The 24,973-nt window shown below is 41.8% G+C and overlaps 1 protein-coding gene across 1 annotated transcript in view; it reads left to right on the top strand.

Annotated features, from left to right (window-relative positions):
- GPC6 (glypican 6) overlaps positions 1-24,973 on the top strand; it is a 1,220,950-nt gene that overhangs the window by 1,041,897 nt on the left and 154,080 nt on the right. The gene's annotated exons all lie outside the window — the stretch shown is intronic.

Raw genomic sequence — 24,973 nt, 5'->3', positions numbered from 1 at the left:
AAACCAAAGCCTAGGCTCCCCTCCTGTACTCACGTACCTAAGCCCCATTAAACACAGAGAAGTACTTCTATACTGTAAGCTAATTATACAGTAAATTCTTCATGAGTCCTTGATCTTTAGCTCCTGCAAAGGAGGAGATGTGTGTGCCTAAGCCTCTTTGCAAAGATTTCACATTTGCCTTTTGCAGGGCACTGACTTCTTTAACCAACACTTACAGTGTAATAATATTTGCAAAAAAAAATATTATCCAGATAGTACCTGAACTCAGGCAAACCCAGCACCTGGTTGGTAGGGGAAAGGGAAGGACAAATGATGGAGATTCCAAGGAATTGGGAGAAAAAGACAAAGGCAGGAAAAGTGCACTGAAAGGGAAGGCAAAACAGCAGCTCTTTAACAACTCACTTATCAATCACAGCTCTGACTTCACTCATTGGCTAATAACACTGACAGGCAGGAGCAGCCATGCTGGCATGCTTTGCATAAATCACTTAGAAGGTACTGGCACATTTTATACAGTCACAAGAGTGGCTATAGCCAGTGTGGATTTTTCACATTCCAAAATGTTAAATTGAAAATACCCCCATGCCATGCTTCCCATAAGCTCATTTCAAAACAAAACCTTACAAAACTTATAGTCCTGAACTCAGAAATGCTTGCTTAACAACCCTGGGATATTGGACTGCTCTACATATTTGTCAAAATGCAAACACAATTTGGGTTGGTCTTTCACAGTCCAATCCACTTGCCATGTAGGGCAGTACAATATCTCAGAGAGGAGGTCAGGTCTCCTGCTCCCCTGGTCCATTCGCTATAGCTGCCCAATTTCCCTGCTTTTTAAAGCATGATAGAAATATCTGTGGGCTATAGGTACGTTCTTAAACCGCAAGTTTTTTTGCCAATTAGTTAATTACTCCATAGCTTGCTTTCTATGAGAGCTAGAGAGTTTTTTAAAGTTCAGATTCTGTGCTACCTGTTGGGGGTGCCGCTGAAGGCCTTCACAGGTGCCATGACACCTGTGGGCAATGGGTTGATGATCCTTGAAGTAGGTGTTTTAGTTTGAGTGAGAGAAATTTGTGCTTTTCCTATGTGACATGCTCTGTTAAGACTACCAGTCCCAAAGTTCCTTGTGCAGAGACAGAAGGCAGGGAGAGCTAGTGAGAGGGACAAAGTACCACAATTATCACAGGGACTGGTAGTAGGATTTCCAGGACCAAAATATATGTGACTGAAGTATGAACAGCCCCCACTTAGGTTATTAAACTAGAACAACCCAAAACCCCAAATTACTCTTAGTGAATTACTCATAGTGTTAGAGTTAAGTCACCTAGCTATTTTCTCCGTCAATGTGTGAAATTGCAAAAGAAATTGACTTTGGGATGTCTTGTGATTTTGCAATGAAAATGGCCAGAAAAATAATTTTTTAAAGCGACTTATTTATAAAATGTTTGCAGCTGTGTTAAGCCAGTAGATAAAATAACCCAAAGCATTAACAGCGATCTTTATTAAGGTCAACTAAAAAACTATAAAATTGACAGCAACCTTTGTAGACCTCTTCTTTAGCCTGGTTATTATGCCAAACAGAAACAGCAAAAAGAATGAATGCCTTTAGAGGCATGAGGAGGGAAAGCGTATTGTAGACCATAGTGTAATTTTGGACATGTAGAAAATATAATTTCAGATTTAAAATACAAGCTTTTATTTCATGACTCATGATATTGTATGTATGGGATGGGATCATGGTATGTGTGTAAGAGGGGACATATGTTTCACTTTGGTACTGAGCCCTGAGGAGTTCTTCTGAGCTAGGTCAGTGGAGGAGCCCTTTGTGTCTCAAGTGTTTTTTTTCTCTCTCTCTCAACATACTTGGGAGTAAGTTCTACTTCTTTTGAAATGAGCGGGTCTTAGTTCTGTGTAAACGTACAGTAGGACCCTGCTTACCGGCACTTTGCATTCTGGTGTTCCGCTAATGCGGCGGTTTTCAATTAGGGGAAATTCCCAATTTTAAAGCCGTTTTTGCACTTTTGCGGCATTTTTGCGCGATGCGCCCCATTATACTCAGTGGGTTCCGCTTTACGGCGATTTCCTCTTTACAGCGGTAGTCCAGAACGGAACCTGCCATATAAACGGGGCCCGCCTGTACATAGAATCGAGCTGTAAATGTAATTTATGTGGAAGAGTAAAGAGTTTCTTCACAATCATAAATTATTGAACAACAGTGTGTTTAAATATAAACCTCATTTATGGAAGGCTGTCTACTGAAAAATATGAATATTTCTGTCAGATATTGAAAGATTTTGGACTTCCCCACATCAAATATGAATATTTTAATTTGGATAATGTAGGGTGTGATAGTAAAATCTGTGCAGCAGACAGTATAAAGCTTTGCTCCATATACTATTCTAGTGTTCAAGAGAGGAAACGGATTGCAAACGGGAGGCACTTCACATACATTCTAGTAATTTGTTGCTGAAAATAAGTGAGGCTTCATCATTTGTTTGCTTATTTTATTACAAGCATGTAAAATATATACATGGAAATAAAAAAAACCGTAAACGCTCCTTTGGGAACAGAGCAATATTTTTTTTATAATGCCACCAGGAAAATTTGTTTTGGTAGTGGGTGGGAAGAAAAAAATTATGAAGATATACGACTGCTGTCAGAACACTATTCCAGTGAAAGGCTACACAGTATAATGCATAGATCTAGCCATATTTTATTGATTATTATATTTGTTGTTATTCATATTGTAAGCTCCCTTTAAATCTTTTTTTTTCATCTAATAGTAGTTGGCTTAAAGGAAAAAATAAAGGTCAAGGAACCAGACGTATTTTAAATCAAGTGGAAACCAGAGAGTGAAAGCAAGCAGGTATTTGAGTTGTGAACTAGCCCATGACCTTGAAAAACACTCATTCATACTTTAAAGCAACTAGCAAGCTGCTTGTTTATTAGTTACAAGATTGTTGTCCTTGTAGTTATTAGATGGATTATGGTCTAATTATTTGCCTCAGCACTTGTCTTGTTACTTCTGGCTCACACCCAAGGGCTATTCACTTCACCCACTAGCATTCCACATAAATATCATATGCATAGAGGGAGGAACAGGACCTGGTCCCAGTGTCCATGTACAGCCACCCTCCACTGTACACTAGAGTACCTGTTTTTATTTATTTATATACTGCCCTCCATCAGGGTGGTTATGATTGCCCTATCCCAACCCTGTTAGTTGCCAGTGGTGTCCCGCGCTCCAGCAGTAACCAGACGCTTGAGCTGAAGGCTACACTGCTACCAACTAAGTGCTATGAGCTAAGAACAAACCAGCTTCTTGGCTCTGAGTCTGATGCTGGTGAACCTGACAGGCAGGAGCCCCTTGAGCCAGCTCCCACCACACCAGTGCCTGTAAAATTGGAGCCAGAAATCTCACACAGTTGTCCTCACACTTAGCAGAGCGTCTAGAAATAGAACCCACACGCCCACAGCTCTGTACATGCGGGGCCTTCACCAGAATGGAACCTTATGCATTCCAGATTCCCAATCAGGTAAAGGGCACATTCACCTATATACATATATGGGAAAGAACAGAGCTTGGAAAAGTTACTTTTTTTGAACTACAACTCCCATCAGCCCCAGCCAGCATGGCCACTGGATTGGGCTGATGGGAGTTGTAGTTCAAAAAAGTAACTTTTTCAAGCTCTGGGAAAGAATGCTGGGATTGGGGCGAGAGTGTAAAACCTAACATCTGCATATATAAATACTGTTTCTTTCTACCATAACTGTCCATGGCTAAATGAGAAGGGATCTTTGTAGTACAGTGATTCAAATCCCCATATAGCCAAAAATATTACTGAGTTTCATTTCATTTTCATTTCATTTCATTTTTAATTTGTATACCGCCTTTCTACCTCACTGCACAGGGTGGTTTACAACCATAGAAATGACAAAAATATACAGAAGTAATCATAGTATCATCCTATAATGCTACAAAATATAAAGTAATACAAAATAAGCTTAAACAACAAATGTTACAAAAATACACAATAATACATATACAAGTGTAGCACCAATACAGACTACTATTAAATAAACTCCACAGTCCCTTCTGCTTCTAACATACACACCTTCTCAGGCTCCTGGCTCTCACCCAGGACTCCATACATCCATCCTGGCTCTCACCCAGGACCCAAACACAGCTCACCCCCAGAGTCTTGCAACAAATAAGGGACCTGGGAACTGCTGACATAATCATAAAAAAAAATCCGCTTATATCATCATAAAAACAACTTAAAGCTTGTTTTTATGAATAAACACTAAAGTAGATGGCAATTCATATGAATTATCAAAGTAACATACAAAATTTACAATAAAACATACAATAAGACATAAAATACCAGACAAAAAATACAATATCCGGAGCCTTCTGACTCTTGCTCGATGACGGTGTGGCCCTGGAGTGCAGCTGGTGATGGTGCTGCTGATGGAGGTGGTGATGGGCGGCGACGGCGTGCAGGCTTGAGGGCTGGTGTGGGCCACGGCATGGGCTGCCTGCTGGGCTGCAGGTGCACCGTCATGTATGCCCAGTGCGCCACCTGGTACTGGAGGTGGCTGCAGTTGGCCCCCCCGGGGGCGGCAGGTGGAGGGCAACCAGCACCGCCACCTCACCATCCTCATAGGTTCCTGCTTGATGAGCAATGGGTGCAGGCTGGGCAGTGGAGGGGGCCCTCCACCTAGCCCATCATAGACCACGGTGGGGTCCAGCTTGTCCATATAGCTGTAGACCGGGCTGCCACCACCCTGATGCTGACGCATCCTCGCCCTGATGCTGACGCAGCTGCTGTATTCCAGGCTGCCGGCCTTGGCCGCACACTCCTGCTGCCTGCTTTGCTGGAAAAAGTCTACCAGGAACTTGTCACTGAAGGCACCCGGGTTGATGTAGGAGCTCAGGTCAATGGAATTCTCATGCTTGCAGATGTTCAGAAGGTCTGACGCCAAAGCCAAGGTCATGGAGCTGTAGGCGCCGCCAGGCTGCTACTGTTGCTGCATAGGGCTGCCCTGCCAGCAGTAGATGTTTACCTCCAGGAAAGGCTGCTGGTGGAAGGTTCTGCTGTGGCAAGGAGTTACTCCTGGTGGCAGCTGCCCATAGTGTCAGTGTTCTAAAAGCCAGACTCACAGCTGCTGGGCTTGGCTAATCCTGTTGATCTGTGTGTTTCAGAGTATCTTAGCCTAACCTACTTCACAAGGTTGTTGTGATACCAAAAAGCAGCTCTGAGCTACTTGGAGGACAGACACAATATTGCCCTGAAAGAGGCGGTGATCTCACCGCTCCTGAAGAAGCCCACCCTGGACCCATTAGTTTCCGACAATTATTGACCGGTCGCAAATACCCCTGTCATAGGAAAGGTGATTGAGAGGGTTGTGGCACAGCAATTGCAAGTACTCTTGGATGAAACAGATTATCTTGACCCATTCCAGTCTGGGTTCAGGCCTGGTTATGGGACTGAATTGGCCTTGGTCACCCTGATGGATGACCTTTATTGGGAGAAGGACAAAGGGAATGACTCTTACTTGATCTCTCAGCAGCTTTTGATACTATTGACCAAGGTATCCTTCTGGGCCGACTTGGTGAGATGAGTATTGGAGGCACTGTTTTATCTCCAAGGTTGTTTTCAGAGAATAGCATTGGGTGATTGTCTTTCAGCCCCCTGGCAGTTGTGCTGTGGAGTGCCACATGGTACTATCTTGTCCCCCATGCTATTTATCATCTATATGAAGCCCTTGGGAATGGTCATCAGGAGATTTGGGGCAAGGTGTCAGCAGTATGCTGATGATACCCAGCTCTATTTCTCTGTGGCACGTGAAATGGGAGAGGCCATCTGAGCCCTGGACCACTGCCTGGACTCGGTGGTGGGCTGGAGGGGAGCCAATAAACTGAGTCTAAATTCTAGCAATATGGAGACGCTGTGGGTGGTTGTTTCCGAGTTCGGGTAATTGGTCGGTTGCCTGCTTTGGATGGGGTCATACTCCCTCTGAAAGAGCAGATCCAACAACTTGGGTGCTCCTGAATCCAACTTTGTCTCTAGAGGCCCAGGTGACCTCAGTGGCTAGGAGTGCCTTTTACCAGCTTTGGCTGGTAAGACAGCTGCAGCCTTTTCTGGACTGGGATAGCCTGACCACTGTTGTCCATGCACTGGTAACTTCTAGGCTCAATTACTGTAATGCGCTCTGTGTTGGGCTGCTCTTGAGGTTGGTCTGGAAGCTGCAGCTGATGCAAAATGTGGCAGCAAGACTGCTCAATGGGGCAGGGTGTCACCAACATGTCACCCTGCTGCTGAAAGAATTGCACTGGCTGCCCATTTGCTACCAGGCCAAGTTCAAGTTTCTAGTTTTGGTGTACAAAGCCCTATACAGCTTGGGACCAGGATACCTGAAAGACCATCTTATCTTTTATATACCCAGTTGATCACTGTGCTCTGCAGGTGAGGCCTCCTGCAGATACCATCATATCAAGAGGTCTGTTCTGCACAACATAAGAAACGGACCTTTAGTGTGGAAGCACCTACCCTTTGGAATTCCCTCCCATTAAATATTAGACAGGCGCCATCTCTGTTATCTTTTCAGCACCTGCTGAAGACCTTCCTCTTTCAACAAGCCTTTTAAGTTGAGACCTTATCCCTGGCTGTGTCTGTATTGGAATTTTTTAATATGTTTTTAAACCTTTTTAAAAAAATATGTTTTAAAACCTTTTTTAAAAAAACATGTTTTTAAATATGCTGTTTTAAATGCTGCCAAAATTAGCATTTCCATGTCCAGCTTCCACTCACCCACCTACCCCCACACACACATAGTATCAATTACTCTGTTATAACACCACAAAGGTGAGCTTTTCTCAGTCCCCATTCCACATTATGGGCCAGCAGCAGCAGAAAAAAAAACATAATTGTGACATCACAAGACAATGTAAATTACTCTGATACTATACATTATGGAGAGGAGGTGAGAGAATTTGATATGGGGATGTAATTCTTGATGACAGCCTTCTGTCTCCTGAAACATCTCACTCTCTCACCAGAAAAGGATAATACAATCTAGGGTTAGGGTAATTTCCCTGCAAAGGAAGGCCTAAGAGGTTGAGACTTTAGTTTGGAAAACAGATGAAATTCTGCATGGATGAATTACAAAATTCTGCATGGAGCAAAGAGCAAGATAGGGGAATTTCCTCCATTTCAAATACTGAAAGCCAGAGTAATCCACGGAAATATGTTGCTAGTGGGTTCAGGGTGAACAAAAGGATTGATTTAGGAACATAGGAAACTAGCTTATACTGAGTGAGGTCATTGGTCCATCTAGGTCAGCATTGCTGACACTGACTGGCAGCAGGATTTCAGAGAGGAGTCTTTCACAGACTTACCTGGAAATGCCAAGAACTGAACCTTGGATCTTTTGCAAGCAAAGCATGTGTTCTGTCACTGAACTACGGCTCTTCCCCTTCTTTATGCAATGCAATCCATAATTAACTTACAGAATTCTTTAGTACAGAGTGAGCTGATCAATATGTTCAGCACTAGCATCTGCTGCACAGCAAAGTGCTCATTGGATTGTACGTTTTCAGAAGCCAGGTGGGGAATCACATGTGTGGATGTTCTCCTACATAAGAAGAGATGAACCCTTGATTCAGCTTTGTATGTTTCCTCTTGTTCTCTACTGTACTGCTCAAATAATGTTATTGTTCTGGCATGTGTTTTACTAACATGGAACTGTCTGATTTTGGAAGATGAAACCCAAAGTGTAGTCAACATTAAACGAATGAACCAAAGCATTAGATTTACATTCCACATTTGTAATATATCTGTTTTGCTTTTTAAACGTTTCTTTTGCAAAGCACCCTGTGTGTCACATTGTTAGTACTATCTTAACAATAAAACAACAAATTATCATAATACTTAGAAATGTATGTAATATGTAGCAATTTTACACTCCAGTGTTTCATTTGCTATACTAAGGTGTTACACCTCTTTTCCAATATTTCCTTATCTTTTTGTCCATGCAATTGGGAAATTAATACAGGCTTTATTTATAATTAGGTAAGTACCACTAGTTCTTTTTTTAAAAAAACTGTATTCAATTTACTTTTTATTAGGTTTCTAATGAACTTTTCCACATTAAGTAAGAAAAAACAGCTTAAACCATTTTTAGGCAATTAAAATGTAACATCTCAACACATTATTTATCTCTGTGCTTTGCTTATCTTCCCAGTATTAGAAAATGCTTACTGTTATACCTTGCTAAATATTTGCAGTCGAAAGGTTTCTTTATTTTAAAAAGCTCCTGGTAATTAAAGTGTGACATAGGCATTATGATAATGCATGTTCTTATGTTTTCCTAACCAATGTTCGCTGAATTAGCAGAAGTCAAAAGGATAAGTTCATATCTATAGAAACAATACAAGAATACTTCCTAGGTAAACCAAAAGCCGGAATAGGTCTGGTTGTGGTAGAGCTATGACCTGGTACATACATGCAAAAACCTGTGATGCTGGGGCCCACAGCTGCATGGATGAAGTTGTTATTAAGCCAATGTTGTTGTTATGTGCCTCCAAGTAGGAACTCCCAATAATCCTGAAATAATGTACATAAAGGTGACAACATAGTTTTGGCCAATATTGTGCTATTTGATGTGAGTGGCACAGTTTCCATCTCATGTTAATAAATAAAATAAAGTGATGTGAACAGATGGCCATGGATATACTGTGGTCACAATAATCTCCTTGTTATCCTGCTTGTTTTGACCCACGAATAGCTTGACTACCCATAACCAGCCAGGTTGATTAGATCAGAATGCCCCAGGGGTAGGGATGGGGTTAAAAAAATTAACTGGGTGGCTGCATCTGACAAATGTCACTTTAATTGTCCTAAATTCCCTTGATGAAGCATACTTCTGGAGCATTGTGGGAAATTAAAATGGCCAGCTTCCCACCCATTGCTAATGAGAGGGCTACGGCTGCCATTTCCAGGTAAGCCGGCCAGGACTTTCCCATGGAGGAAGGCTCCACACATTGAGGAGAGAACCCACCAGATGTCACTGTGCACTCTAGGACATGGTCTGGAATCTTTTGTAATGCTCAGTGGCTCTTCGACAGACACAGCATAATAATAAGTTTGAAAATCACCATGCTAGCCTTGAGCAGGTTATGAACTGGACGTTGATTTGCATTCTCAAGTCACTTGAACCATCTCTACTTTTGAAATGAGTAACTGACAACACAGTCTTGTGTGTGTCTACTCAGAAATATGTTTTATTGAGTTCAATGGAGATGACTCCCAGAAAACGGTGTAGGATTGGAGCCTGAGCTCCAGTTGTGTGCAACAATCATGACATTTCAAGAAGGCCATTTACATTTAGATAACTGGGATGCAAGAGTTCACAGAAGTCACAAATTTGCCCAGCAATTGCTAGGAAAAAACTTGATAGGTTTAGAAATTTAAATTGATTATGAATCATCCAGTTTACAAAAATCTGGGTTTAAAGGGGGGGGTTCAAAATATTCCTTTAAAAATGCTGCTTATTGAGTGCTAGATTTCTTTGGGTAGGCGCTAAAGGCCCTAAAGGCTACATAAAGTTCCAAATGTCATTATCAAAATTGTACTGGAGCTCTAGGAACGTTTCTAGATTCTGTTATGGACTTCATTTATACTTTCATTCTTTTTAATGTTTTGATTTTAAATGTTTTCCCTCATTTAGGAAAATGCCCTAAAAGCTGTTAGATTATCAACAAATATATTTAAAATGCAACTATATCACATTTTAAGAGCATCTTAGGTCTGGTCTTTCATATTTTTTCTCACCCCTTTAATCACATATGCTCATTTTTCGGCTCGGACCAAACTCAATTTTCTCACATTTATATCTGGGATACGGGATAAGCAAAGTGCTCCCAGAGGGCCAAAAAGACAATTAGCAATTAGTAATTGCTTTGTGCATTTGTATTACCTGAATATTTAGAGGCAATTCCTGCAAGATTTACATACACTGGCATCAAGGGATTATTTTGCCATGTTGATAAGGCTGTATAGCAGGATGTGTATGATTGCCAAAGAAGTTGGGGTGGGGAGAATCTGACCTATTTAGTTTTTTCCTAAGTTCTGGCCCAGTCACAAAGTTTTTCTTATTTATTTCTTCTGATATTTATATTCCACCTTTCCATGATAATACACCCAAAGCAATGCAGTACAGAATTAGATATGCTTTGTTTGTGCAGCTGTAATTTGAAAGGGAGGATCAGTTTCCCCACAGCCCATTATTTTTTCATGCACATGTACCATTCTCCCACACCTCCCCCTATGATTGGAAGTTACAGAACTCCCTTCCTGAACACCTGTGTGAGGCTACCTCTCCCTTTCTTCCTTCAAGTCATGACCAGTGGTGTAGTCATCCAGGGTTTTTTGGGGGGGGGGTCTTAGACCTGTTACTTTTTTGAGAGCAGGGTCCCAGCAGGGTCCCAATGCCTCCAGCATCCTATGAGCCAATCAGCATGAAAGGGGAGTGTGTTAGCCACTGAGAAGAGTCTTCTAACATGCTTTCTTCTCCTTTCCTGCTGATTGGAGCCAATCGGAATGAAAGGAGGTGAGTCAGCCACTGAGAAGATTCTTTCATGCTTATGGGCTCCTAGGGATGTCTGTTGTTGTGGGAGACGGCTTTAACAAGGATCTAATTCTCAGCCTGGTAGCAAAAGAGAGGGAGGGCCTGGTTGTGACTATCATGAAGGGACCCTGAACTTCTGAATTTGCCACTACACTGCTAGTCATGACCATGAAACACTAAAGCCATTGGGCAGGGTTGGCTATCTGCCGCCAGAAGCAGAGTCCAGCCTGCTTGCCTTGCATTCCTGCACTTGCTCTGCTCCCCTTGGGACTCATGGGGAATTGATAGATTGTAGCAACTCTGTTTGTTGTCCACACACTGGTAACCTGCATGCTGGATTACTGTAATGCACTCTATGTGGGGCTTGAGGTTGGTCCGGAAGCTGCAGCTGGTGCAAAATGTGGCGGCAAGACTGCTCACTGGAGCAGGGTATCGCCAGCATGTCACCCCACAACGAAAGAATTGCACTGGCTGCCCATTTGCTACCGGGCCAAGTTCAAGGTTCTAGTCTTGGTGTACAAAGCCCTATACAGCTCAGGACCAGGATACCTGAAAGACCGTCTTATCCCTTACATACCCAGTTGAACACTGCGCTCTGCAGGTGAGGGCCTCCTGCAGATACCATCTTATCAGGAGGTTTGTTCTGTACAATATAGGAAACGGACCTTTAGTGTGGCAGCACCTACCCTGTGGAATTCCCTCTCTTTGAATATTAGGCAGGCGCCATCTCTGCTATCTTTTCGGTGCCTTTTGAAGACTTTTCTTTTTCAACAAGCCTTTTAAGTTGAGAGCTATCCCAGTCTGTGTCTGTTTCAGAATTGCTTAATATGTTTTTTAATAATGTTTTTAACCCTTTTTTTTAAAAGTTTGTTAAATGTTTTTAACGCTGTTTTGTCTTAATGTATTTTAAGATTTGTTTTTATGATGTTTTAAAGTGTTCTTAGTGCCTTGTTTGCTGCCCTGGGTTTCTGCTGGGAGGAAGGGCGGGATACAAATTAAATAAATAAATAAATAAATAAATAATAATTTAAACTGAAAAGTCAGATGATTAAGTAGCAAAAAGCAATCGAGTGTCAAAGATTGTAAAGAAGATGAGAAAAAGCTGGACCCTAACACACTGCACATTATCAGAGCCCCTCTCTATAACTAAAGATGCATCTAAAGTGGGACTAAATCCATCCTTCTTGTGGACATGAGGGCAAGGTTAGCTGTCTAGGGCCAGATCATTACCTGATTAGTTGTTGTAACTCAGTGGTTCCCAACCTTTATGAGCATGGGATCCCCTTTATAAGCTGAATTTTTTTTGTGACCCCCTTCTCCCAGGGAGGCAGGCTGGCTGCCAGGAAGGAAGGGGGAAAGTAGCCTTTCTTTGCAGCCTTGCTTCTTTTAGCTTCACAAAAAGCCCTCTCCTCTCATTCAAAGTAAGGGTGTTGTCAGTAGCGGCAGTGAAAGGAGATGGGAATCAGTGATAGTAATCCCCTCTTCTTCCTGGTAGCCCAACCCTCAGCCTCCTTTGGCATCTGCCATATATTTTATAGGCAGATGCCTGCCCTTTGTGCGCCTGAAAGACGCTCTGGCGCTTCAGCAAAAGGCATCCACTCTCTTTTGGAGCAAGGGGGAGGTGTCATCTGCAGTGCCAGTGGAAAGCAGACAGTGTAGAAGGAGTGAAGACTTTTTAAAAAAATTAATAAATAATTCATTTCTTTACTGTTCATGGCCCCCTCTGGATTACTTCATGGCCCCCCTGGGGGTCCCGGCCCCCAGGTTGGGAACCACTGCTCTAACTGTTGCATCGGCTGCTCAGCCTCTTCCAGTGTTGAAATCTTGGAGCCCTGTCAAGAAGTCTTACCAGGACAAATAGCACTAGAAGTTTTCTCCAGGTAATTTATTATGAACATGCCGCTGCACTTTTCACAGAAATGGCACGTCCATGTCTGGGCGATGCCATTTGTTTGGTTGGTATGTTTGAGGTAATGAATGATGATAGTGGTTGGATGGCATGGATGGTGAGTGGTTGTACGAGTATGTGTTATGTTGGTAGTTGTTAATATCATACTGCCTTGTAATACTCTGACTTTCAAGTTGTGATTAATTATATGGATGTTCATGTATTTTGCTTTGTAAATTAATTTGATATGGTTTTTATTATACCTTGTGTATTCTGTTGTAAACCACTTTGAGATCTTTCAGATAATAAGTGGTCTATAAATGGAAAATAACAACAAGAATAATTTAATGTTGTTGTTTTAGATTGCACAAAGGGGCTCACATAATTGAATCTTGTTCTTGTCTCCACATAGTAAATAAGTTTGTCAGGGAGAAAGGTTCTAGCCTTGCCTTCTTCTTGATATCTGTTTTCTGTGAGGCTGGATGTAGCGGCAGCGGGGGGGGTGTTGTACAAAAGCACTTAAATCAGGTGAGCCCCCACTGCAGTCTAAAATGATATAGCCCAGGTCAGCCTTTCCCAACTAGCGGGCCACCAGATGTTGTTGGACCACAATTCCCATCTTTCCTGACCATTGGCAATGCTGGCTGAGGCTGATGGGAGTTGTGGTCCAACAACACCTAGCGGCCCACTAGTTGGGAAAGGCTGGCCCAGGTCATGTAAAAACTAGCCCACTATGATTTACTTACAGAGCAATCCAACTCAGGAGGCCGGCAGGAGCGGAGCCGGCAGGAGTGGAGCTGGTGGAAGGGGCAGCTACATCCAATTCTCCTGCTGCACCAGCAGGGCACACTGGCAGGAAATAAAATACATGTTTCCTTCTGCTACTCCTTTTCCCAATGGTAGCTGGGACAGAGGGCCGCAGGATTGAGCCGAATGGGCTCAGAATGCAGCATAAGTCCCCCTCCTTTCAGTCACGCTGCCAACCCCCCCCGAATGCCTCTTTGGGGGGCCTTCTGCCTGCTCTACTTGCGCCATCTCGGCTGAGCTGGTTGCACCCCAGCTGCGCCCGGGTGGTGGTGGAATTCCCCGCAGCGCCATGGCTGTACCATTCTGCCTATGGAGCCCAGTGGCGCTGACACCCTTCGTCCTACATCACAGCTGTGCTACATCCAGAAGCCCCTCAGCCTGGAGTATCTAGGCATGTAAAGCAAAATGCTTTCATTTTCTCATTTAAACTGGCTTTACATACCTGAATAAAATGTTATATTTAGAAATGCAGTTAGATGTAAATGTACTGCCTCCAAGTCGATCCCGACTTATGACGGCCCTATGAATAGGGTTTTCATGGTAAGCGGTATTCAGAGGAGGTTTACCATTGCCTTCCTCTGAGGCTGAGAGGCAATGACTGGCCCAAGGTCGCCCAGTGAGCTTCATGGCTGTGTGGGGATTTGAACCCTGGTCTCCCAGGTCGTAGTCCAGCACCTTAACTACTACACCACACTGGCTCTCAGAAATGCAGTCACTTCCCTATTAAACAAAGTTTGGGTATATCTAGGGCCAACCCAAGAAATGTTGCTGGCTGAAGGGAAGGACAGGATGGTGCCCCTCCCACCCACCACCTACCCACAAATTCCATGTACTAAAGCAACTGGAGTGATAGCTGAAGCATACTTCAGCACTGGAACCAGTCTGCGTCTTCCACAACACCGGAAGCAACAGGCTAGCGTAAGCGGTGCAAGGCTCATTCCATGCAGCACACACAGCTCTGTCCTCAGAACACTTCGAAGCTGCTGTGCACAGAATCTGCTACCTGAGGCAGTTGCCTCGCTCTGCCTAATGGTGGAGCTGACCCTGGATACATCAACATTCCTGATGTAAGAGAAATTTCTGTGTAACCTTCAAAATGGAAGAGGCTAAATCTTATTTTAATTATACATATATGTCCTAGTTTTTTCCATCAGTCATCCACCCAGGAATGACAAGATCCAAACCTGCTTAGTTTAGCAAAATAGCTTTATCATCTGCCTTCAGACCATGCCCTGGCTGAACAGCTATGTTGGACTAATAGCACTTTCCAGGGAGATTCTTATTTCTTCTCCTCTCTTTGAAGTCTCATTTTATTTATTTAACAAAATTTATATACTGCTTGATTGTGAGAAACTTCTAAGACGTTTACTTTGACATGACTTATAAGTAAATGCCAGAAAAACAAAATAATTATAATATATTCACTAATATGAAAAAAAATCCTAATGGTTTAACGTATCTACCGACAACAGATATTTCTATCAAACTTTAAAAAGAAGGGAAATTGGGCAGCTATAGTGAATGCACCAGGGGAGCAGGAGACCTGACCTCCTCTCTAAGATATTGTACTGCCCTACAGATTTGTAAAAATGCAAACACAGTTTGGGTTGGTCTTTCACAGTCCAATCCACTTCCTGTGTAGCTTGGAAAAATTTGGTAACGTGCCTCTGAGCATATGGTGGGTGATGGCAACACCTACAATAAGCCCAAATAACAGAAACAAGACATGTGTTGTGCTTATTTTGTTTTAGCAGGGAGGAAGCAAAACTATTAAGACAATTGATATTATTCAGTTAGTCACTTTAAAGATGTTTGATTTACTTTGCAATTTTAGTGAAGTTTCCTATAGTAAATTATTTTCTGTTGCTTCTGTTTCTGTGAATATATGAAGTACAGCAACACTTTGTATCATTTACACTAAAAAAAATTCCAGAAACAATTGTGGAATAATGGCACTGACTAGTCTCCAGTGGACATGAGGAGTGTCTCAATCTGCACAAGACAAAATAGTGGGAGATGAAATACATTCTAGCAAATTTCTAGGTGTGCCCTATGTTTTTAATTGATCATGCCCACCCTTCCTTGAGTGGAATGGTTTAAGCAGAGCTTGGAAAAGTTACTTTTTTGATCTACAACTCCCATCAGCCCCAGCCAGCATGGGCACTGGATTGGGCTGATGGGAGTTATAGTTCAAAAATGTAACTTTTCCAAGCTCTGGGTTTAAGCATAGTAGTTTAAGCATAGCAGACTGAACACATGCATCTTGGGCTGTCCAAGTTTGTTTTTTCCAACAACTAGAAAATTGCCTAAGTAGTAACATATTATAATCAGTCTAATTTTACATCAAACTGCAGTTTCAGATTCAACCTTTAATGCACCCCAAATAGAAACAGGATATAATCTCCAGTTTGAAACACAAAAGGCTGTCTTCACCATCATATGACATTGACCAATAAAAGGCTTTGAAATCAATAAAAATAAATTTGACACAGATTTCTAGGATGAATAATGAGAGAAATATAATTTTCTAGGTTCGATTCTCTGTAGTAACACAGGAAAGAAGCAAAGAAGAACATCAACAAACATACAAAAATGTAATACTCCATCTTTGGAGATGCAGTCCTGATTGCCGGTGTTGCTACTAGTCGCCATATGTTCAGAGGCATGTTTTACCAAATTCTTCCAAGCCACACAGGAAGTGGATTGGATTGTGAAAGACCAACTCAAATTGTGTTTGCATTTTTTACAAATCTGGAGGGCAGTACAGTATCTCAAAGAGGAGGTCAGGTCTCTTGCTCCCCTGGTGCATTCATTATAGCTGCCCAATTTCCATTCTTTTTAAAGTTTAATAGAAATAGCTGTGGGCTATAGGTACATTCTTAAACCGCAAGGATTTTTTGCCTATTAGTGAATCTCTCTACTTTTTAATCCGGAAGGTAAGAACATGGCTAATTTTTAATTTGTTTAAACAAATTATGTGAGACTACTGACAGAAAAAAGTCCAATAGGGGTCTAGATTTTTTCTCCTTTTTCACTTTGAACTCTAGATTCTCTCTGAGTGTTTTGTGTATCACCATGAAAACATAGAGGGTTATTAAGCAAGCGTTTCTGAGTTCACAACTATAACTTTTGTAAGATATTGTTTTGAAATGAGCTTATGGGAAGCAGCAGAATGGCATGGGGGTATTTTCAAGTTAACATGGAGGAATGTGAAAAATCCACGCTGGCTATAGTATACCGCCATTCTCGTGGCTATAGTGAATTCATTCTGGTCATGTTCCAAATAGGAATGGAAAGATCTGACAGTTTGGGTTCTCTCTTTCTCATTTTTCCAATCTTAAAATTCAGTTCTCCACATTTCTGTAGCAATTTGCAATTTAAAAAAATCTGCAGGAAAATTCTCCAGCATTTTAGTGTGAATCTCTCTTAATAAATACATTTTTGTAGGCAGTTTTTGAATGTTATTTTCACTCATGTATTCATTTTTATGCACACTTTCCCCTAATGTGCAGTTTTGTAAATATAAGGTTGGTGAACTGCATTGCAAAATTCAAATAAGTTTATATTTCAAAAGATGGCTGTGTTTCAGTTCTGATCGTTTCAGAAAGTGCAAATTTGATAAATATGGTTTAAAATGAGAACTGAACCAAATTCCTCACCCATCCGTAGTTCCAAAGAATGCTCTAAAAGCAGAAATGGTAAGATGCTTTATATTGCCTTGAAGCTGAATGGCAGATTGTATTAGGTCAGCAATGGATGGCATCATGGGGTGGCAGCGCTCTCCTTACTTTGGGTCACTGCTGCTTACCAGAAGGTAGAGGGGGAGAGCATTCCCTTGTATAAATAGTATCCCTTTAATAAACCAATAATCTCAGTTTAAGCATTATTCTGTCTCTAATGTTGGCCTATATCTCACACCTAAAACCTACTATACATGCTATTAGGACAGTGTTGAAAGTATTCTGAGTGAATTTGTGGTAGTGGAAAATTAAGGAAGTCTGTGTTTATGCAAAGTGAAGCTGAAAGAGACCTGGGGATGCCTGACAGAAGGTGACCTTACTAGGCTGAAAACTGGATGACTCTCAAAACACAGACTCTTTTCATGCACGCCACCAGCAGTGCCTTTGAACCTCTCATGCATTTCATTATTATTTTTGGCATGTTGTGTAAGTGACTTTAATGTTGCTTTAAATGCACTGGGCTCCTTTTTAAATTCATCCGAGGCCTTGCAAGAAATTGCATTTACAACCACATGTTAGCCTTCAGTGGTGACTTTTGGTGACCATCTGAACAGAGGCAACACTACCTGGAGCACAGACCTGATCCTCTGCCTGCCCACTGGCACCACAGAGTCGTACGCTTTCTGAACTAAAGTAGGCAAGCACTAGCTAGAAGAGGTTAAGGTGAGCTTTAACGGAGGAGGCGCTCTAATATGTGAAAGTAGGTAATGCAAATGACTTGGAGCAATGGTGATGTCCCAAGAGATAGTTTGAGAGTTTCAAGGCAGACACGTCTGATGGAGATACTAAAGTGGAGGGGCTGACAGCTCAGCAAAAGCAAGATCTGTGAAAGTTTTCAGGATTATGGGGACAGCCTGTAAAGCTGAGGTAAGGTTTGGGGCTGGAGTTTTCTGGACTGAGAGCAATTTGCAAGCTGCTTTTTTATAGCTGATTCATGCTGACATATCTGTCATAATAAAATGGAAAATGTTAATAGACTGCTTCTTAATATTTCCCTATTTCTGCAGGATTACTCCTGAGGTTTCTGCATTCCTTATCATTCCTAAGGTGCTTTCAGTATTCAGTTTCTAAATTGTCTAACAGACTGAGTACCAAATATATGTGCAGCATGCCTTTGCAAACATTGCTCAAAGTGACCTTCAGACAGGCAAGCGCACACAAACAATCCTCACCAAAAATAATTTCCATACCAAGTCTCAAATGCCTATGAGCTGTTTCGGTGCTGGATGAGAAGGATTTCTAACTGTTTTGGACTCCCAAAAGCAGAGCCCACATTGCAGACCTCTTGCTATCTCCTCCAATCAAAAGTCCAGGAAGCCATTTTTCAAGTTTGGGTTGGGGTTGGCATCATGACACTACTGCTCATGACTATAGAGGAAGTGAAATGCACTCTGTGTGTGTGTGTGTGCCCTGATGAAATTATCTGCAGCAGAGCAAGCAGTGCTTAATTTGTTACAGGAGACGTGCCCAGTTTCTAACCAGCCCTAAGCCACGAGGAAGGATGGACAAATTGTAGTTTTTCTCCAATTTTTCCAGTCTTAAATTCAGTTTGTACCATTTCTGCATATGTTTGTGATTTGTTTTAACTATTGAATTTAATTTATTGGAAAAGAATAGAATTAGCAGGGATGACATTACATAAAAAAGAAAGGATTACCTCAATCAAAATATCGGATTATACAAATAATGAGAATATATAATACTACACCAGTTGTTGCTAACAACCAGAATTAAAACTTAAGCTTGAAAATTAAACTTATGTCTAATACACAAATCAAATGATTCCTAAGAGAGTATAAGGACAGATATTATCTTGAATTTTCCCTGACCAAAATATAATAAAAAAGACAATTTTTCAACAAAATTATCATAGGGTTGGCAGCCCTCTCATACCCGTATCATGTTAGTTTGCTTTACCATAGATACTAAGTCCAATACTTTTATTAACCCCATCAACCATTAGCAAATAAGATCTTTTCCTGTAGCACATAAATGTAAATGTACTTACTGCCTTCAGGTCGACATAAAGGAGATACAGAACTATTTCATAATCAGTAGGTAATATCACATTTTCAAGATATTCAAACAAAATGATAAGTGGATCCATTGGCAAACAATAACCAGTGATATACAATATCAAGCCAGAACTTTTGAAGCTTTCCACATGACCAGAAGATCTGATACATGTCTGCATTATTGGCTTTACATCTCCAGCATAAACCATTGGTATTGGTATTAATTTGATTGTTGTGCTGGCGTCAAATACCAGCAAAATATTAGCTTGTGAAAGCTTTCTTTAAGACTAATCCTTACTGCGTAATTTGAAACATTTAACCACAGCCATTTCCAGATATTAGTTGCTATTTCCCTGCCCATCTAGATTGAAAAGAGTGGACTGGTTCACTCAAATTCATAATGATTTTATATATCTCACTTAGAGTCTTGGGGAAGTATTCAATAATAAGGCAGCTTTTGAATTCATTAATTTCTCGTAAGGAACCAAATTTTGTTATTAATGAGTGAATGATATTTCTCAGTTGTAAATACAGCAAAAATTGGGGTTGATTTTACTGCATCTCCTCTGTGATTTCATTATAGGTTTTGTGACCATCTTTAAATAGTTGTCTAATGTCTGTAAATCTATAAGTCTTCCAAAGATATAAGCGTTCTTCATCAAACTCTACATTGCAAAAAGGTGCTGTCAAGGATGACACGCCGGGGCTTAGTTTCCATCTGTACCTATACTAGTTACTATAAATAGCAGAAATGCAAGGGTTGGTTTTAATTATCTCCTTGTCAAATCTTGCAGTGCACCAAAGAGTGTTTTTTAAACTGGTGGAAAGGTTGATTTGCTCTAGAGCAACGGACCTATCCTTACTAAACCATCCTCTTAGTTTAGCTAGCATTGTTGCTTCATAATACATTTTAATGTTAGGAAAAACTAAGCCTCTGTTATGTTGCCCATTGAAAAGTGTCTTTGCTGCCACCCTGGGCCTTTTTTTTCTTCTAGACTGACCCAGTTAAGATCTTTTGCCAATCTTCCAAAAGTTTTGGATGAACTTTTAATGGGGTATTAAGAAACATATTTTGGGCAATATTTTCATTTTTATGAGAGCAATTTTCCCCACAATGTTAAATCAGATCTGACTTTTTGTTGCAATTTCTCATGATTATATTTAACGAGTTTATCCAAGTCTTCAATTATCCATATACCAAGGTATCCAATAGGAGAGTTTTTAACAGGCATCTCATATTGTTCTATACTTTTTTCCTTCGCATGTTTGTCCAAACTGAAACTCAACCAATCTGATTCTGAGATTGAGATAACCTTTTTTGAGATTATCCAATATCCAGATACTTCACTATATTCATCAATTACCTTGACTAAACTTGACTAAACTTGAAAAAGTGTTTTCTGGATCTTAAACAAGGCAACGTTGTCTGCATGTAAGTTTATATTAACGTTTTCTCTACCTATCTTTACTCCCTTGACCATTTCTGAAGTTGTTACAAGTTCAGCTAAAGGTTCAATAGAGAGGATAAACCACAGTAGAGACAAAGGACATCCTTGTCTGGTCCCTCTTCTGAGACTGAATGCCTCTGAATTATTATTATTATTTATTTATTATTTATTAAATTTATTAGTCGCCCATCTGGCTGGTTGTCCAGCCACTCTGGGTGATGTACAAGATAAAAAACAATACATTAAAACGTTAAAATTTAAAACCATAACAGTAAAAACCTAACCCACCCCAAAAGCCTGCCTGAAGAGCCAGGTGTTCAAGGCCCGGCGGAAGCTCATCATAGAAGGGCCATTAACTGAAATAAAAGCGGTAGGGTTTGCAATTTTTTGAAGTCCACATGAAAATTTGTGTGCATTTCCATACCCATTATTTTTCACTATTGTCACTAATATATGCATTTCTGTACATATTCTTTGATGGAAGAACTACATTGCATTTGGAGAAGTGCAAAGGAGAGGCTATGTTTCCATTTGCTTATTGGCATGAGAAGTGTGGATTTTGTTGGTTCGCATCAAATTTGAATCACATCATTCCTAGGGTGATTTAACAATCAGTCTCTCTTCCCAGGGAACTCTGGGAATTGTAGCTCTGTGGGGGGAATAAGGGTCTCTGAACAATTCTCAGCACTCTTAACAAACTATAATACTGCTTTACGTGTATATGTGGATGCGGCCAACTTTTCCCCTTTTTATAAGGGCTATCCATTAATACTGCTTTAACTGCATAGTGCAAATGGGGCCTCAGTTTGAGAACCCCATTCTGTCTTGTTCTCCAGGCTCCCGATGCTGCCATCACATGCTTACTTATCCTCCAGCAGCGGTGTGTCTGGTCTTCTTTGCATATGGTTGTCAGTGTGTTACTGATTTACAGTGCAATCCAAAACCAAGATCCACCAGGATGAGCAAGTTTGGAATCGGAGGATCTCAGGCTGCCAGTGTAACTCCTTCAACCTGGCTGAGCCGGGTTGAACGAAGGCTCAGCTGATGGAAACTCAGCTGGAGGAACTTAGGGCCTGTTCAAATGCCGGTATAATCTGGATCTGAGGCTTTTTGCAGATCCTTTTAATTTGGACCGTTTGCATGACGTTTTTGCCAACGCAATTACATTCAGCTGCTTTTGCCTTTAAATGGATGCGACAAAAACCCGAAATTGCTTTTAAAATCTGCACCTGCTTCAGTGTGCTTCTAACGTGTATTACCTTTTAAGCTCTTTTTTTGGCTGCGCAGTTTCTTCGCCATTAGATCCTCCCTTTTCTCTGCCCCTTTAACTGTCTCTGGGCGTCATTTTGTGTCCTGCCGTTGACGAAGAAACTTCTGGTTGCTCTTGTCTTCCTTTCTCCCACTTTCTCCCACTTCCCCCCAATACGTTTCCTTCCCCGCTCCTTTAAACAAAATCACATTCCCCACCCCTTCATTCTCTCCTGCAGTGACACCAACAACTCCCCAAGGGTAGCAGGGGAGAGCTGGAGCTCGGGAAATTCCTTCCTGGCCGCCAGAGAGGGAGACTTCAGCCTTGGCCGGCTCTCTCACTTGAGCTGCGGGGGTGTCCACAAGCCGCTACATGCCGCTCGCTGGAGCTACACCCAGGCTTGGAGCATGCGCAGCCATGGTGAGAGGAGGCTGGCAAAGGCGCCGCTGGGGTAATTTATGTGCCCAAAAGCACAGGAGAAAGGGGAGCTGCCTTGGCATCTTAAACGGTCAATGCTTCCTTTAATGTCTCTCTAAAGATCATTGTTTGGGGTTTGTTTATGTTTCCCAGAACGCATGCTAAGGCTTGTCCCGGGGCGCCAAACGCACACCAATCTCGCGCAGGGACAGCCTAACAGCCACGGGTGGGAGCAGGGGGGATGGGAGAAAGCCTCTTTCAAGCGCCTATTCCTCCCTTATTTAGGGAAACACCGCCCCTTCCCCGCCTCCGCAGTTAACATGCTAATGTGTGGGCTCGGCAACAAGGAAACACTGATAGCAATAAACGCACACGCGTGTGAATGCTAAAAAGAAAAACAGGCAATTTATTCGTAGCGAGGGCGGAAGTATGTGAACTGTCAAAATCAATCGAGATGGAAAAAGCAGCATTTTTAATGGATCTCTCAAAAATGGGTGAAACCATGAAACAGATTAAACTTCATTCATGTAAGTTAACATGCTCTGGATGGAAGAGGAGTGATGGGGAAGGTCACTGCTTTGCCTTTTCCCTGACCTGGCCCTCATGTCTTCTCCACCAGTTGGCGGGGGGGGGGAAATTGGCTGGCATTATGTGCCTCTCTTCTGCCCCACCTGACAAGGAAGGCTGCCTACAGGGCTGCTCATACCTATTCCAAACTTATTTCAGCTCAGTCATGTGACTTGGTAACTCGGCAGAATTTATGCCAGCAAAAAGAGTGGTGTATATCAAACTCTCTTTTGAAACTCTTATTTTCCCTCTGCCAGGCTTGGGCCAGCTCGGCCAGCAGTAGCCCCACTCTTGTGTGGAGTTTGGAATAGGGGCAATCCAGTATAGATTCTGCCTGGTTCTTACACTTGGGATTGCTGTACTTGAGTAGCATCCAAGATCCTTCTGCAGGTGCTCTTTACTGCAAATATTCAGCAGCTTCAATATACTAGTCTCAGCTCACATTCCTCCATTCCTTGTTTGATCTCCAGTCCAAAACATTGTCTCTTTTTAGTTTCTCAGCATGATCGTGGTTTCCCTGCCAGCATTCTCTTAACAACTGTAGAAGAGTTGTCTTTCTAGACAAGTGTCTGCTGGGATGCATGTTAAATAGCTCTCAGTGGTTTGGACATCATTTTCCTCAGGCTTATCTCTGCTAGCATAGGATTTGTCATCCATCTGCCTGTCTGAGAATCCCTCGCATGGAGGTCTTTATATTTGAAGCTGCCGGCATAAAGGACATCTGTCCTTCATTTCAGCATGATACAAAACCGAAGCATAAACCTACAAGCCCATTTTGACATGTCTTCTTAAATATCAGGAGTAAGCAAAATAATTTCTCTTGTTTCTGATTCAGCCACTTGCCCAGATCCATCCAATCGAATCAAGAAACTGTTTTGTTTACCAAGTGGTGCATAACCCATTGAGATTTAAAGAAATTCAACAAAAGTGAAATTGGTACAATTAATTTCCTCCCAAACTGAAACAGATGGAATTAAGTCTGAAAATGCCGGAAAATATTCTTAATTGCCTGCATCCTGAGCAAAGAAATCATTTTAATTATTTATTAATTAATTCAAAAGTTTATTAGCAAATTGTCACCATCATCATCGAGTTTATTAACACGACGCTTTCCCAAATAATACTCAAAGCAGCCCATATAAGCAATAAAAAAAATCAAACGTATGTACAACAAAAACATAGTCATAAGGCTAAGCTGATGCCAGGACAAGTCCCATGAAAGGGGCATTCTGTGGGGAGTGGCAGGGATGGTTATAGGGTAGGGAGAGACTTAATTCTTATTCCAAACTCCATTCAGGTCGGTCACGTGACCTAGCAACCCAGCGGAAGTCACTCTGGCAAAAAGTGTGGTGTAAATCAAACTGTATTTGAAATGCTTTTTTAAAAAAGTTTGCCAGGCTTGCTCTGACTCAGCCAGCAGTAGCCCCACTCCTGAAAGGAGTTTGGATTTTGAAACAGGGGCAAAATTACACCAGCTTCCTGTAAATTGGATTACTCTTGCCATATTAACATGTCTCTAATAGCTAGAGAAATAGCTAGACATCTTCAGCAGTGGAGCAGCTTGAGTTAGTAGGCACCACCTTCGTAGGCCAGGGTAAGGGGCCTAGATAGAGAACAGGGCCTAGATCTTACAGGACTCACAGCTAGTATAAAAAATAGGATAATGTACGTCTTTAAGTCTTGCATAGAGTGATGCAAGCAGCAAAACAAACATGACGGGAATTTTTTGATGCCTCATGGCTGTGCTGGTAGTGAATGCTAACCCATGCCACCCAACCATCCTGTTGGGAAATCTAGGGATGTAAATTGGTCCCAGGTTAGATTTTTCATTGAAATCAATGGGCCTTTCTTCTGAGTACACTTCAGAGCCTATCTGAGAGGACTGGTTGACATTGTACCTCAGAGTGTTCTTACTACACATCGTGACATCGTGGATATGAGCAAGCAGGAGAGACTGAAAGAACTGGGCATGTTTAGCCTGGAGAAGAGCAGACTGAGGGGAGATATGATAGCACTCTTCAAGTACTTGAAAGGTTGTCACACAGAGGAGGGCCGGGATCTCTTCTCAATCATCCCAGAGTGCAGGACACGGAATAATGGGCTCAAGTTGCAGGAAGCCAGATTTCGACTGGACATCAGGAAAAACTTCCTAACTGTTAGAGCCATACGACAATGGAACCAATTACCTAGAAAGGTAGTGGGCTCTCCGA

This window comes from Rhineura floridana, chromosome 5 (genome assembly GCF_030035675.1).
Source record: "Rhineura floridana isolate rRhiFlo1 chromosome 5, rRhiFlo1.hap2, whole genome shotgun sequence".
In the NCBI taxonomy this organism is placed as follows: domain Eukaryota; kingdom Metazoa; phylum Chordata; class Lepidosauria; order Squamata; family Rhineuridae; genus Rhineura; species Rhineura floridana.
This window is presented reverse-complemented; position numbering and strand designations above follow the sequence as displayed.